At 31.1% G+C, this 12,953-nt stretch overlaps 1 long non-coding RNA gene across 1 annotated transcript; it reads right to left on the reverse strand.

Annotated features, from left to right (window-relative positions):
- Positions 1-6,586: 6,586 nt before the first annotated feature.
- On the reverse strand, positions 6,587-12,248 carry LOC111424108 (uncharacterized). Its single transcript, XR_011640242.1, has 3 exons — positions 12,168-12,248; positions 10,532-10,573; positions 6,587-8,020 (listed from the first exon to the last, which is right to left on the reverse strand). It is a non-coding gene; the product is annotated as an uncharacterized lncRNA (long non-coding RNA).
- Positions 12,249-12,953: the final 705 nt, after the last annotated feature.

The raw sequence follows: 12,953 nt of genomic DNA on the forward strand, positions 1-12,953 counted from the left end.
TTGTATATACAAGGTACATGAATATATTTATCAACCTTGAGTATATATATATGTGTAACATCATCCATCGGAGAAATCCTGAAGAGTACGTCATACAAGGGTGAGTTGTTGGTTGCATAACTCGTGTAACGCCATCTAGCGGAGAAATTCGGTGGTGTAAAAATAGAAATAACAATTATATGATAACACATTTATCATTTAATTGTTAAGTAAAACATAAATATTCTAATATAACTACTGTTTACAAATTTATATCCATACAGAGAAACATCGGATTACATATCAGATTTCTTGAAAAAACAAATTTCTAGAAATAACAGGTGTTATTGCTACATAAAATGCGAATAAAGCGGTTTTTATTATTAAATCACCGAGGTTAAGTGAACTTTACTTAACTTACTTGCACCTCACAATAAATTTAATTGTTTTAAGTTTTTTAACATTACATTTACTTAATATAGTTAATCTATATGAAATTAAACAATAATTATTTACTTAAAATTGTATTAACATTACTTAACACGTTATGCTATAATGACCCCAAGCTAATGTATTAATTCCGTTATCACAAATATATCGCTTGGAGTCATTTCGTGAAAGAACCAATTTATTTTGTAATACAGTAAATATTCTGCGGTTAAAACTTCTAAATAATGTTTGTTGTTTAAATAATACCAATTTCGAATTTAGACAATCTAAATAATTTAGAAAAGAGATGTGATGTTTAACAACGGCCTTCTTAACTCCTTTGAATTTTTTGGTAATCCGCCCATCTGCGACCCTTTTAGCCTTTGACCTCAAACCAACAAATTCGACCATTATGTTTCCACAATTCTCATCTTTCATTTTAATTTAATTAATTTTAGTTTGTATTTTATTGTTTTGCTATTGTTTTGGTTTGATTTTAATACATTTAATTTATTATTTAAATTTAACTAAATTTCTTTTATTTTTATAAATTTCATTTAACTTTGCTCCCTAAATTCAAGCCGGCGTGACAAGTTCTGCTTGTCGCATACGCCTTTAGCACGCCCACACAACATAGTAGAGCCGCTCCTTACAAATTGGTGTCAGAAGTGGGACATTATAGTTTTTGTATAATTTTCGAACCTTTAATTTCGTACCAATCAGAATAATTACTAACCGTTATTATCATGGCAGAGGCCGCCATACAAGCTATGACCGTTACCCCCGTGTCACTCGGGATGATCGCAGCAACGGTAGAAGCGTTGTCGGGACAAAGGAACGTGAAATTATATTTTGAACGAATAGAGCAAAGAACCACGTTAGATAGGTGGACAGAACAAGAAACATTGAATATCGTAAAATATCGACTTTCCGGAGAAGCGTATCGATATAACAAAAGTGATACAACATTGAAAATAATGGTAATGTTTACTGAATTCAAAGAAAAATTTATCCAAAGATTCAAGCCGCGAAGAATTCCAGGTGAAGCATACAACAAATTGAATCGCACTTTCCGGGTACCTAATGAGACTGTGTCCGAATTCTAGACTAGAATAAAATTGGTAGCTAATAAAATTTTGGAGGATAACCAAAGTAGGGCGACAGATGCCGAGTTGCCAGGTATTAAAAAGAAAATTAACGAAAGCGTCCTTAATCAATTTAGGATGGGGTTGCGAAGAGAGATTTCTCAAAACATCGGAATTATATTAATGCGAGAAGAAAGTCTGACTTTGGAGAAGGCGGCGAAAATTGCGACTCTAGAAGAGAGTCATCAATTCGCCTTGAGGCGTCGATTCAAATCGGTTCGGGTGATGGAATCTTCGATTACATGTTTCAAATGTGGAGAAATTGGTCACATATCAAGAAATTGTAGAAATCAACAAAGACAAAAAACAACGCAGTTTAAAGGAAATCAGAAATTTAATTCTATAAACCTCATAAGTAATAGATTAACCGAAGGGAATTCGCCAAGACAGTCGTTTAGCTGTTATAATTGTGGACAAGAAGATCACTTTAGTCGAAATTGCACTCTTCCCAGAAATCATAGACAAGGCACGACTCAGAAAAATTTTAAACGTGTAAGACTTAGGGAGCCTCTTATTAGGATTAGGTGTGCATTTAAACACAATTTCTTCGAATGTACGTTTAATTAACTTTTCATACGCCTAATGTAAAACTTACAACTACCATAAAACATAACATAATGTCGACTCTAACGGACACGGACACAAGGCATGCCGCGTAATAATTAATATACAAACTAATAAAAATCAGCGTTTTAAAATCAAATTAAATTAATGCTACAACTCGGCCATCCTGACAATAGTTCGTCCTCGAACTACACACAAAAGTTTTTTTTTTTATGTTTATCCACGGAAGCAAATTATTTCCCACCGGTACACCCTCATATGGTCTATTCGAATTTTGAAATCCATCAATATCTACTATGACAAATCGAGTTTCAAAAGAAATTTTCTGGGAAAATTTCTTCGTTAGTAAAGGGAGGTATTATTACAGCTCAATTTTTTTTTTACTTTAGGTAACTTGAGTTTTGTTCGGAATTTATGTTATTTGTTATCTTTTCTTTATGTTGGTGGGAAATTTGTATTGCATATAGGCGGTTATTGAAATATTTGTGTTTATTTGGAATTAATTTTATTAATTTTTGTTTAATTTGATTTTTTTAGCAACGATCTCGATTCAGCAACTCCCTAAATCCCTTTTATATTTCAGATGATTTTTCTTTTCCTTTTCTTGATTTTTCTTCGTTTTTCGTTCTTTTGTGCATGTGTATATTGAGCGAACAGGTGTATTTTTTGGGCCCTTTAAATTTAATTTAAAAGCATTGTGGCTTACCTCTCGAGTCTCTTCTTGAGTAACCAGTTACGATACACTGTGGTGTAAGGTGATTGAGGCATTTTTGGGTTCATCACCACTGCATATCTTTTGAAATCGTGTTTTCATGTTTCAAGTCATCGGATTTTTAGTGTATTTACATTAAAATTCATCTTTCTGGTTTTAAACTTCGAACATCAGAGGTAAGCGTGTATTTTTCTAACTTTTGCTATTTCTTTTAACGTTTCATGTAATCATTCTTTCTCTCTTTTCCAAACTACTTTAATTAACTTACTCTTTAAAAAATATATATATACATACTAAACTAATTTCCCATTTAATCTAATTTAAATACTAAAACTGTTTTATCTTCTTTTCCTAATTTCTTTTTATTATTTTCATGCAGGTTTTAGTAAGAGCCAATTTTATTTGGTAATTTTTCTAAGAGCGAAATTTCGTTCAACCAAACGTTTCGTTCTGCCATCTTGGAAACATCCACTTCGGTGTGTTGCTTTCCTACAAGAAACATTAAGCATCAAATTCTAAAATAACATCATCCATACTTACCTTTCCCTCGCACCAGAGGTCGTTGCTGCGGAAAGTTAAGATAAAAAATCATCGATACTAGAACCTAGAACATTACATCGGGGAAAAAGGTCAGGAATATTTTTAAAAATATAATTATGTATGAAATGGGTGCCCATTATGTATGAAATATAGTATATATCTTTGTAGGTATCAACTTTATAAAAAAACATTTTATGCAAAACTTGTTTAATATTTTATTTGCCTTAATTAGACTCCATTCAATTGTTTTAAATTCAGAAAACAAATGAGTAACGAATAATACTTAAATTTTTTAAATGTCAATGTATTCTTTCTTTATGATGGCGTAAAATTGTAATAAAAATTAATCAATAACATTAATCTAAATATCCGAGATCGTCAAATAACTCGAATTATTACTGTAAATTAAATTTACATACAAAATAAAACAAATAAACGAAAAACTATTGTACATCTCCAATAATTCGAGGTACTGCGAGATACTTGACGATCTCGGATATCTAGATTAATGTTATTAGTTAAATTTTCTTAATAAACTAAAATTAATTAAATTTTTCGCGGGTTCTAATAATTTTGATGATTGTTTTTTTTTTGGTTATTTCTTTTTTTCGCTAACATTAATAGTTTAGAGTTCATTATTTGTTATTGTTTGTACGTTATTTTGAATTTTTGGAAATAAACAAAACTTTTCTATTTTGCCTGTATAGACATTGTTGGAAATAATTCACGAGCACACCCTGTATAATCTGAACGCGTGAAGATAAGTCCATAATATTTGCGGAGCACAAAGGATTACTGTAGACGAGTTTATTCAGGGAGTTTCGAGTTTTTCCGTCGCGGCATTGTTGTCTGAGCCACCCTTCCAAGTGGAACATTCCGTCGCTATGGAAACCGAAGTGGATGGAAAATTCCGGTCGTTTTTAGTGTGGTGTGAGGAACCACATTTTTATCGTACTCTGTGCGCAATGGATGGGCGATCGCGTTACTTAAGCGAGTTTGAGCGAGGAATGTTTGTGCTTATGCACATTGAGGGTGTATCGTTCTGTGAAATTGCGCGTCGTCTCGAGTAATCTCGAGTGATATTTTAATAATGTGAAATTGACAGTAACAACAATTCTTTGTTTAATGATATTACAGAATTTAATAACCATCGACTTTTCCCAAAATACGTGTAGCTCCCTGAATCTGATCTACTTTATCGCTTAGCCTACAGTTTTTAACAAAATTTACTTTTCACATCTTTTAAACCTTTTAAATTTTTAAATCTGGATCGTTTCGTACTGTGATATGATTCACAGTTTCAATACCGCACAGATAGCCTACATAACCTTAAATAAAACTCATGTTAGTCGTCTTACTGCGCTTCACGCTATAACGCGTTTTTACTTTTTGAATTTTTTAATTTGCGTTCTTTTTGTTGATGATAATATTTTAAGTTTTATTGCGACATTTTGTTGTTTACAATCTTTTTATAATGAAAAATAGGTAATTGAAAGCCGCTTTACTGAATTCTAAATATAATTTTAAACTTTCCTTTCTTTTACAGTTCTCTTTAATTTTTCAACTCGCCCTTCTGGCTTTTAATCTTTTGTAACTTATTAAAACATTACGTTCTTACTCCCGAAGTCGCTTGGTGTTCTGATTATGTATTCTCCTTCTAGTTTGATTCTTCGTTATTGACGGTATCTAGTTTAAACATTGTCATTTGCAAAATGGTTTTTTCTATTATTGATTTTTCAGTCATGCCTGAGGAAGGTTTCATAGAAACCGAAACAGCTTGTGCACCGATTAGCTAAGTTTTTCAAATACACTATTTTTTATCATAAGACCTTTGGTATTTTTTAAACTTATCTCTCTACAATCAACGTGAAATCACAATTATCTAAACTAAAATGTCACTTTTATATTTACGCTTGTAAAACTAGCAAAAATTTATATTTATCTTGCATAATTCTTGTATTAATTCCTCAAAGTATATATTTACAGTATGTCCCAGGACAGATGTTACAAGAGGTAAATGACCTACATATTTTTGAATTTTACTTTAAGGATGTGGAATTAAGCCCTGCTTGATGTGAACAGAATTTTAAGAATATTATCATTTTTTGAAAATCAAGTTGGCCTTGGCAGTGAAAAGAACTATTTTTAGTTCAGGTAAAGTAACTTTTTTGTTCATGATCATTCGAAATTTTATTAAGAAAAGTTGTTCAAAATGACAAATTATGGTTCTATGCAAAATTTCTCGACGTAAATTTTGTGTTCTAAAATTAACATAATGCAAGAGGAATTCAACTTTTAACTAGAACTGAGGGATAATACAATTTAAAGGAAAAATATAAAAAGGTTTCTTCGTAGTTTGAACTGGTCTGCAATTTAAAAAAATACAATAGTCTGACTAGTTTCGGCTTTTTGACAACTTCAGAAATTATTTCGAATTCAGAAAGAAGTTAAGATATATACATATTTTCTCATTTGACATTGTTGAGATCGTGAAGGTTGTTAATTACAATAAAATAATATTAAATAAATTACAATACAATTAATTTTCCAATATTTGCGACTACTTAAGTACATTTTTTCTAGGCGTACTAATGTTTGTGTTCCTTCACTCTGATCTAATCTAAAAGTATGGAGGTAGATCAGAGTGAAGATTAGATTTCTGAAATTTTTCATAGTGCCATTATTTCACATTCCAAACAACTGTTCATGATGAAATTTTGCCCTATCATGAACAGAAAGGATACTCTAACTGAACTAAAAATAGTTTCACTGTCAACGCCGACTTGATTTTCAAAATATGAAAATATTCTTGAAGTTCTCTTCACACCAAGCAGAGTTTAATCCCCAATCTTTCTAAATTTTTAGGTCATACCTCTTGTAACATCTATACTGGGACACACTTCATATTTAATAGGTATATTAAATTGTTAAAAATATAAAATGAAATCAATGAAATTCTGAAACATCAATGAAAAATATAGATATTTATTCTAGCCACATAATGTAATGCTCATTATTATTAATTACATCCGAAAAAATAACAAATTAAACCTATTCAAAAAACGAGTAAATAACGAGTAAATGCTGTTACTGAAGCATCAGTTGGAATGTTTGGAGTATTCACTTTATTCAAAAAACAAATAAGTAATTGTTTATTCAAACACATGAACTTAAAATTTGACAGAAAATTATTAAGAATAAAGTAAATACACTAACGTAAATTTAACTAATCAACAACTTTATTGAAACTTCAAACAAAATAACAATGTAATTCAGTTCAGCGTTTATACTTCTCAAAACACACCCGTTTGTCCGTCTTTTCTCGCGATACCCGTCTTTTTACCTCTACCACGCACCAACTCTCATGTTCGACTCTCTCTCAATCTTGTTCAAACCTGTATGTTTTTATCTAACGTCTCGGAACCTTTTCGAGCGCGGGAATCACTCCATTGCCACCCTACGCTCCGCACTACCAACCCAAAATCTCCCGCACACCAAATATCCCTAACAAGAAGTACAATAAATATAAACATATTACGAAACGACGTAATTAATCAACAATAGCAAATAAAATAAGTACTCTAATAAAGTATATATTGCACTTACAATCTAATATATAAGTGAAACTAAATTATGTAAATCGCCAAGAATTGTAATAATACTGCAAATAATCGAAACATATTCATAAACAACTCATTCCAAACAACAATTATTAAATCTCTAAAAATTAAATCAAAATTAACCTTGACAAAACTATACGAACTACATTCATGCATTTACTAGAAATATTCAGTAAGAAATGTTGAATCACTTCGGAAATTCAAGAATATTGTTCTTCAGAACAATAAGTTCATTACTTGTGATTGCTAGCTGATGCCAACGTGCCATTAGCCAACCTTCTAGGTTCTGGTAGTGTTTCATTGACGGATTTATACAGTGGACAATACTTTCTAGTATGAGCATTATAACCATCTGCATAACAATACGGATACTTCAACGCTCTCAAAACCGGACATGAAACTTTACCTGTGGAATCTTTCAACGAATGACTTTCATAAAATTCTCGCCCCTCTGAATTTCTTCGACAAAACGTACAAGTTCTTGTTGATATGGCTTTTGACCACCCGTTTACGGTAGAATTGTTTCCATTGAGAAAATTATCCCACTTATGATTATCTTCCTGTTTGGCGATAGGTTGTCTTAAAAATACCTCTTTCATTTTTGTCACGTAATAATCCATTGGTTGATTATTGCTAACTATGATCTCTTCTGATGAATATTTAAAAGGAATGTTATAGATGCTGGTGGTCTGGTGACAGAGCGAACAGGAAAATATATCAGGGTTTTTGTTGTTAATTAACAAATGACAACGTGATGGACATTTATCAGGAATTCCTTTGTAGCTATCAATCTTTTCAGTAGTTTGATGATTGGCAGAGAGTGGCTTTGAAGCTGTTACTGAAGCATCAGTTGGAATGTTTGGAGTATTCACTGTATAAAATACGGAAAATGTGTTAGTCATTTCTGTTTACATGAATACAAAAATAACGTAAAATAAATATAAATTCGATCTAAATAATCATAAAAGTATCTCACCTCCATCCCGTAGATTTTTCTTCAATATGCAGCCGGTGACATTCCCACCATTTATCTGTACAAAAAGGGAAAGATAAAAAATTATTTAAACTAAGATTAGAACTAAATCTAGAACTAACACTAGAAACTTTCGGGTTTTGCCGTGCGTCTTTTAATAAAAGGTTTGACGTTTCGGATGCCATGTCAAAAGCTCACTTCGAACCAGTTTCTGAAGAAGGTTGCAACATGGCATCCGAAACGTCAAACCTTTTATTAAAAGACGCACGGCAAAACCCGAAAGTTTCTAGTGTTAGTTCTAGTTTTAGTTCTAATCTTAGTTTAATTCACACCGGCCGTGAAAGCCTTCGTACTTATAAAAAATTATTATAATGCATATACCGTTTGAGGCATTTAAATTGACACTACCTATAGCTCATAAATCGTCAATTTTATCGAATAAGGTTTCAGATAAAACTTTCATCATATGAAGGGGAAAATATTCTGTATGGTATTCAGTTTACATTTTAGAAGCGCTATATATGTCTTTCAATTGTTAAGTTGTAACGCCTAAATATCTAACTTTAACAAAATAAAATCTAGACAAAGAGAAAAGAAATATGTTTACACCTAAGGACACACGCGAGTCCTCGACCGGCCGGAATTCTGAGTTGCAATAATTTTATTGAAATAAAATAATACTCGCATAAAATATAATCAAAAAATAATACAGGTAAGGTATTGTAATAGATAATGTAATTCAAAGGATAATATACTAAAAACAGAATTTGTTGTCAATGGTTCGCAAAAGAAAACAAGCAAAAAAATAAAATGTGGCAAGAAAATTGAAACTCGCCAACAAAAATGTACGAAGGATATAAAATGAATTTAATTTAATCAATGAATTGCTTTTAATCAAAAAAATAATTGAATGAAACACTACATGAAAATTCCTCAGTGAGAACAAGATTAGTGCACGATTCTCCGGCAGAAATAAAATGTTGATGTTATCTGACCTTATGTTCGTTGACTATTCCGATCTGATCTGAAGGAACTTATCTACACCAGCAACTTTTGGTGTTCTATAGGAAAATTTATTTTTATTGAACAATTTTTCTTAATTGATGCAGTTGTTTCCAGTCAGTAACGAAATAGTAATTCCTCTCGGACCAAAGTTGTCTCCAAAATATTGGTAACCGAAGAAGTAATGAAATGAGATTATTCCACAAAAGTAAATCGAGAATAATATAGCTCCTCACAATAAAACCTGGTTAAAAGAAAATTAAAGAAGAATAGTAAAGAAAATTAAGAAGCATTACTAAAGATTAAATTTTAGGACGGTTTTTTAATTTTTCTTTGTAGAATAGTTTTAGGATAGTAGTTTTGTAGTACTAGAAAGGATGTGTGAATAGATGAATGGGTTGAATGAATAGTAATTAAGCAAATGCTTTCCTCAGGTGGTCTAGGTTTTAAGCAAAGAAAAATTTGGGAATAAGAAAATACGTTGAAATCCGGATGTATCGATAAATTCGAGAAAAGAAAATCACTTTTCTCACAATTAATCACGAATAATGAATCCCAAAAATTTGGATTGAAAAAACTCACAAAACTGTGACTTCGCTTTTCTATACTTGAAAGAGAACGAGAAGGCTTTTGAACATACTTTTATACGAATGAGAAAAAATTACACCTGCGCAAAAATAAAGTCACAACACGGTCTCGAAATGAAAGGAAGAAATTCAAAGAATTAGGAATCTTTTAAGGGAAAAGAGAAGAAAGGAATATTGAGGATTACCAGGAGTATGCTGCTGTAAAAAAATCTTAATTAAAAAAAACAATGTAAAATATATGCATCCCAAAATTATGCAACTCATAATTCACAACAAAGACAAGTCAACAACATAAAACAAAAAGAAACAAAGTCTTTCCGTAGCTACCTAATTCATTCGTCACGTTTCACTAATTAAGCTTGGAAGGACATATGATTACTGAAACGATTTAAATAATTTTAGTTTATGAGAAACATCAGAGTTATCAATGATGCTCGAAATTTATGCGAAGATTTCCTACAGAAACATTCCGTCCCGTGCTTCATTTTATCGTATTGTGAAATAATTTAAAAAAAAATTTGTGAAAAATTTTTAATTTTTGCCTTGAAAAATTTTGCTCAAGATAAACGACGATGAGTGATAATAGTACAATCAACGTTTAAGCTGCTGTTCGTAATAATCCACATTTATTCTCTCGCTATTTCTCGAGGCTGTACGGTATCCCAACGTAGTGTCCTTTACATTTTATTTTTAATTGAAGCTTATTTGTTTTATTGTGTTTGTTATGGAGAATACCATAATGATTAAAAAAGGGTAAGTATCTATTTAAAAAATCTTACTTGACAAATGAAAGACAGATCGAGACGCTTCTGAAATGTAATGGGACAAATGGGAACTATGCAGAATATTTTCACCCTTTATATCATGAAAGTTTTACCTGAAACTTTTTACGATAAAATTGACAGTTTAAGAGATACAAGGTCGTCTCAATTTCAATGCCTCATCGATATAATATCGATAATTAGAATATACAGTATTACCATTATCAGGAAATAGTGAGTAAAATGATCTATGGTCACCTCCTAGAAATAACAAAAAAATATAGGCTATTATTATTATAGATAGTTAAAACGTTATTATGAATGTTAGTGTAAGTACATGAAGTTAATAAAAAAAAAGCAATGAAGTTTGTTAAACAAAAACGTTATTAAGATCACAGAAATTTCATGCAATTACTATACTTTTCCGAAAAAATTAAACGACGATTCAAATGATTATTAAAATTAAAATATATTTTCTAACTTTTCAAGAATCGCCCGGTCGCTTAAAAATCGACGATTCTTTTTAATCGATAGGTACTGACCTAAAAATGACGTTAACAATAAAAAAAGTGTGTTCACTTTTGTGACGTCACAAGCAATGCTTTTTAAACATTTAACTTTTTTGTAAACATGCTTTTTCGTATTCAACCGGTCAACACCTAACCCACAAATTGTTTATTTTATAGCCACGCACAAAATAAATCTAATAAACTTAAAAGTAAAGTTATTTTTACTTAACTTGTAGAGATTACAACATATATTTTCGGATGAAATACCCTAGTTTCTTAAGTTTTCGATGCATAGCACTACCTAGATAGACTGTATCAATAGACTGTCTGTCAAGTGATACAAAAACCTACAACGACTGAAATGTCTTTATTTACCGTCTGTCTACTGGCGTGGATCTAAATGTTAGCGGTTTTCTTTCAATGGACCCTTCAATCCGTAATTTACAACTCGACATTTAGCGAATTCGCACTAGTTTAAATGTTAATTAACATAACTGAACATCCAATTTCTATACAAAATTCTGAAGTAAATCCAATCTAACCTAATCCTGACCTAATCCAACCCGGAATTTACACCTACCACCTGCATCAAACCCAACCGGTACCCAACCCGACAATTCGGAAATTCACACCAGTTTAAATGTTAATTAAACTAACTCAAAATCTGATTTCGAATATAGTAAGTAAAAATTAAATCATTGTCTCAAATTTAATGAAAGAATTAACAACTTGTTAATATTAATTTAATAATATTTATAACGCATATTTTCGGATATAATACAACGACTAAAAGTCTTTATTTACCATACACCTGTTCGTGTGGACGGTTTTTTTTTGTCAACAAAACCAACCTAACCTGAAATTTATAACCCAAGGTTATTTCACCCGAAAATATATTAATTTTTTCAAAATTTATGTGTAACGGTGTTGCTTTGAAAATATATGGTTAGCATGGTTGATGAAGTCACAAAACGTGACGTCACATCAAAACTTTAAAGTGATTTTTTTACTTTTCCGCACTTTTTCTTTGTTTTGCCTTCAATTAAAAAGAATCGATTTTTATGCGACCGAGCGATTCTTGAAAAATGCCCATATTTTTATTCAAAGATAAATACGTCTAATTGATACGAATGTTAACACAGAATGAATTGTATATAAAATAAATACATATTTGTTATCTTGGAAACAAATAAAAATATATAATTTTCATAAGCAATAGACCCTAATGATTGAATTGAATAGATTGAACTCGTTCATCAATGCCGGCAATATTGACAGTAACGTCACAATGAACAACTGAATTAAAAAATACTAAAATGAAGTATATAAAACCCAAAACTACTCACAAATTTTCGATATAAGAAGAGAATTTTTAATAAGTTGTAAACATCTCCGCGGGGTAAACTTAACCTAAACTTAACACAAACACTAAACATCGGTGAGGTGACTGAATTGGAAGGCCAAGCGGCTGCGGTTTATATAGGGGTAGGATTGACGATGTAATACAGGGGCGTGGCTTAGAAATTAACATTGTTCTTGGTATGCTAAAACGTACACTTTTATAGCAGCGAAAATACTAGAATAAATTGTTGAAAAACTTGAATAATGTTCGATTAAGTGTAAAATTAGGTTCTATCATTATTTTACATTGAAAGTTGTTAATTACAACTTTGATACGAGATTTTGTATTGAAGTATCGATACGGGTCGTGTTAACAGTTTCTACATCCGCCCAAGGTTCGTAAAGCGCATTGTACAATACGCTTTACGGACCTTGCATCCGCCATGCTGTCGCCAGACAAACCGGAAACCCGCCCTCAGAAACTTCGAGTTGTTCTCATAAAAGGAAATAAAACCTACCCATATTTTCTATAAACTGCAAGAAATTATCAAAGTATTAATTCTGCCTCTTAATGTAAAGAACTACACTTATTATCTTTCTATAAAATATTACTATGAAATTTTAATAGTTATATTTAATTTTAATATCTGCGATGAATAAATGTGTTTATTCAAAATTGTAATAAATTGTTGACATTGATTTGTTGACATTTGTTGCATTGTTTATTCTTACTTTTACTTTCGTTTTAAACTAGGAGGATTGAATACAAAACTTAGATTTAGAATAAGAAA

Source organism: Onthophagus taurus, chromosome 4 (assembly GCF_036711975.1).
Source record: "Onthophagus taurus isolate NC chromosome 4, IU_Otau_3.0, whole genome shotgun sequence".
Taxonomy (NCBI): Eukaryota; Metazoa; Arthropoda; class Insecta; order Coleoptera; family Scarabaeidae; genus Onthophagus; species Onthophagus taurus.